The 4,613-nt window shown below is 30.0% G+C and overlaps 1 long non-coding RNA gene across 1 annotated transcript; it reads left to right on the top strand.

Annotated features, from left to right (window-relative positions):
- Positions 1–657: 657 nt before the first annotated feature.
- LOC128293793 (uncharacterized) lies at positions 658–1,490 on the top strand. The gene is made up of 2 exons (XR_008283952.1): positions 658–823; positions 1,124–1,490. It is a non-coding gene; the product is annotated as an uncharacterized LOC128293793 (long non-coding RNA).
- The last annotated feature ends 3,123 nt before the right edge of the window (positions 1,491–4,613 follow it).

Genomic DNA, 4,613 nt, shown 5'->3' with positions numbered 1-4,613 from the left:
AAATTATTATTTTATACATAATTAACATTTTAAAAAATATATATAATACATATGTTTTTAAAAAATATTTTAATTAATACAATATAAATAATACATATGCCATATAAAATAATATAATAATATATAATATAATGGATTTTCCATATTTAATAATAATATAACATATAATTTTAATATAAAATAATAATATATATTAAATAAATAATAAAATTCAAAATAAATAAATTTATAAGTGTAAGGACTAAAATTAAAAGCAATTAAAATTTTGGGCAAAATTAAAAATAAAAGAAAAATTTAGGCCTATTTAAAACGTATTAAAACCGAGGGACTCATTGGGCAATTTGCCCTAATCCCAAAACGACACCGTTTCCACGAATTCAGTTTTAAAGCCACTGTGAGGACCAAATTGAATCACAATTAAAATACTAGGGCTAAATTAAAAAATAAATAAAATGAAATTATAAAGATTAAAATTACGAGAGGACCAATTGGGCAATTAACCCACTTTACTTAAAACACGTGGATCCTCCCAGTAACTCGGGTCAACACGGATCCTCTGCATAATACGGTGCCATTTTAGTGCTTATTGAATTAAGCAAAACGACACTGTTTTGGTAGGGTTATATAAACCTCGATTTCAGCTTTTAAAATAATTTTAGCCAGGTTTTAAAAAAAAAGAAAAGAAATCCTCTGAAAGAGGATCTGGGATCCAGCCTAGGGGTTCTGTCGAGCCTCCGTCCCCGGTCTTCTCACGCGCTCACGCGCCACCACAAACGGTGGTCAGAGAGTTAAAAAAAACCTCATTCTTTCAAGAAAATCGCAGGTAACCTCTTTCTTTTTCATAATATTATCAGTTTTTGCAATAGATTGATTTGTATACTCGTTGAATAAATAACAGAATAAAAAAAAAACTCGAATCACCTTTTTAAAAGAAACTGCTTGAACTTCTCTTTTATGAATATGTGTAAGTATCTTTTTATTCTGTAAAAATCCGGTCCTTTGTATAGATTTGTAAAGAGGCTTTTATAGCCTTCTATGAACTGTTTACATTTAGAAAGAAATCTTTGATTTCTTTTCCCTATCCGTTTTCCCTTTCTGTTGTATTTTCTTTCTCTTTTTGCAGGCAATCGAGGAAAGGAGACCACCAGCGTTGATTTGGCCGTCGATCACGGCGTGATACGAGGCCGGAGTCACGGCGTTGATTCGGGTCACTGCGAGACGAACGGACATGAGTCAAAAGGGCGTGACTCTTGGACTGATTGCGGCGCGAAGCTTCTGGAAACCCTAGGGTTTCCAGATTTAGTTTAGGCACTGGGCCTCACTCGTTTGGGTCTGGCTCGGGTATTCGGGCTTGGGTGTAACCGGGTTTTGGGTAGTAACGGGTCTGCTGGGTTTAAGCTAAATGGGTCGATAAATTGTAATGGGCTGTAAATGAAATTTGGGCTTTGTACATGGACTATAATAAATAAACATTTATTTATTTATTTTTATTCTTGGTTTTAAAGCCCGGGCAGAAATGGGCTACTACAATAATAATTAAAAAAGCACTTGGCATTAATTAGGTTTGCTTGTTGAGTTTTTTACTCCATTAATATTGGACAAAATAATTACCGTACTAAAAATCTATTATTAATACCAAACAACAAATAATATTTAAGAATCTTTTTACCTGAAATAAATATTATTTTAAAGATATTTCTATCTTTTGGATCCCTTTTATCATTAATGAAATAAACATTTTTGGGCCCTTGATGGCTGCATATCAAAACAACCTTAGGGTTGGCCTTGGGTTTCTAGACTTTCCATTCAAACATCTTTTATCTTTTAACTAAACGATCTCTTTCGATATTCTCAAACTCATGAATATCTAGAGAGTGGGCTCCAATCTAAAAAACTTGAACATAGACAAACTAGAAAACTTAGTTAGGATTTGCACAATCCTATTTTTGAAAAGCCGACACCTTCTTGTAAACAACAAGATCTCGAATAATGATTGCTAAATAATTGTAATTATAATATCTCACCAATCTAGAACATGATCAAAAAAAAAATTACTATGTTTATCAAACTATTCCATGTGCGAATTGTTAGTTAGAGAGGCCTATAGTGGTGATCTCATAAGTTATTTTCATATCACTAAGACTTACGATATTTTGCATGAGCATTTTCTACTTGTATAGCATGCAAAAAAACTAAGTCAAAACTGATACCTCATGGTTTGTACACTCCTCTTCCAGTACATAATTCCAACTTGGATTGACATTTTGATGGATTTATGTTAAGTTTTCCAAGGACCAAACAAGAAACGAGATTGCATTTTCGTTATTGTTGATAGATTTTCCAAAATGACACATTTCATCCCAAGTCATTAGTTTTATTAACCTGCATTCTAGGTGTCAAAACCATTTTTTTTTGAAAAACGGGGTTGACTTTAGTTTTGAAAATGAAAACAAACAATGGGAGTCGCCACCAATCCTTTTTGATGAGGTGTGATCGGGTCACCTTAAATTAATCATTTTAATAAAAGTTAAGATTTACTAAAACGATAATTTTTTATTCTACAAGAATCAAAAAATGAGTTCGGGAGTCGGTTAAGTACGAGGAAGGATTAGCACCTTCGTGACGCCCAAAAATTGGTACCTAGTTGATTAATTAGTGTCTTAGTGTCGAAACTTTGAAAACTTGAAAGACTTTAAAATACGATCCCTCTTTTTGTAGAAACACTTGAATGTTAAAGACCTTCTCGTCTTGAAATAATAAAATGTCACATCCAGTAAGTTAGGACACAACATCTTGAATTTTCGAGAACGAGCTTGTCTTTTATTTAAAACTTGTGTATTTTAACCTATTAAAAGGGTATTAGATTATTTAGAGTAAACGAGAAAAATCGAAACCCAGTAAGTTAGGGCACGGTATCTTGAATTTCTGAATACCGAATATTGCCTTTGTTTGCAAAAATCTTATCTCGAGGTATCAAGATATCATATCCAGCAAGTTAGAACACAACATCTTGTATCTCCGAGAATAAGCATTTTATTCAAAACTCGTGTTGCGATTTTAAAAGAATATTCCATTATTTAGATTAAATGAGAAAAATCAAAATCCAGTAAGTTAGGGCACAATTTTCTCGAATTTCTAAGTATGAAATATTGCTTTTATGAAAGAATTATTTTAATGTATCGAGGAAAAAATATGACGTGATTTATAGTGAAATATAAAAGCAAATTATGGTACTAATACGTAAAAATAACAGATGCGATAGTACAAATAATGATAATATGGGCAAGAATAAAAATAAGATACATAAATAAAAAATAAAAAAAGGCTAACTAAAACCATAAGTTAATAAATAAATAAATAAAACTATTAAAAGTTTAAATAAATAAATAAATAAATAAATAAAATAAAAATAAAAAATGAAATAGGCAAAAACAATAAAGGAGAAAAAAATATTGAATGAAACAAAAGAAGAAGTGATAATAATAAAAACAAAAATAGTAATAATAGTATGTGAAATAATAATAGTAAAAAATAGTAATAATAATATTGATAATAGATAATAATAATACTAATAATAATAGTAGGAAAAAAAATAAAAAAATAATAATAATAACAATAGTACAAAATGACAATAAAATAAGATGATAAGAAAAAATAATAATAATAATAATGGCAATAATAATACCATAATAAAAGAAAAATAAATAATAACATGTAAATAATAACAATAATAACAATAATATATTTATAATAATAATAATAGTAAAAATAATAAAAATAACTAATTTTTAGTAAAGTAACCAAATAATTAAAAAAAAGATTAAATTGAATTCAAAACAGGAAATTTAGGGCAAATTCAAAATAAAAAGAAAGGGGGAGGATCAAATTGCAACACGCGCACAACATGAAGGGACGAAAAAAGTAAATATCCCCGTCCCTCTAAGTGCAGCATTTTGCGCAGGACCAAAATGAAATAAAAACAAAATTTCTCGGCAAAATTAAAAATAACGAAAGATTTAATTATAAAACTATAAAAAAGCAGAAGGACCAAATGCACAAATAGCCCTTTTATAAAAAAGACGCGGATCCTCTAAGGCGGGTCGGGTCGGCACGAGGATCATATCAAAATGACCTCGTTTTGGGCGTTTAAGGCCAGTCCCAAAACGACGTCGTTTTGGTGGCCTATATAAATCAGATTTTTTTTTAAAACTTCATTCTTTCTCTGCTTTTTTTTTAAAATTCTTCTTTCTCCTTTTTTTCTCTGCGGAGGCCCCTACTCTGGCGAGGGTTTAGACCAGTTGTCGCCGCGCCAGCCGCCGTCGCCGTCGTCGGCCACCGCACACGGTGGCTAAAAAATAAAAAGTATGTTTTATTTTTATTTTTATTTTATATTTTTATATATATCTATATATATGTTGTTTTTAAAAAATAACGAAAATACGTACTTTTATATATTCAAAGGACGAAAATAAAAAGAAATAAACTAAAAAAAAGAAAATAAAGACCTTAGCACATTTTTTTTCCACTGCTTGCTGTTTCTTTTGGTCTTTGATGTATTTGAATCTATTTTTTTTGTATTCAAAAGTGTCCAGAGAGACAAAATACAAAATATT

The sequence above is a fragment of the Gossypium arboreum genome, chromosome 6, assembly GCF_025698485.1.
Source record: "Gossypium arboreum isolate Shixiya-1 chromosome 6, ASM2569848v2, whole genome shotgun sequence".
In the NCBI taxonomy this organism is placed as follows: Eukaryota; Viridiplantae; Streptophyta; class Magnoliopsida; order Malvales; family Malvaceae; genus Gossypium; species Gossypium arboreum.
The sequence above is the reverse complement of the archived record's forward strand: the minus strand, read 5'-3'. Positions and strand labels throughout refer to the sequence as shown.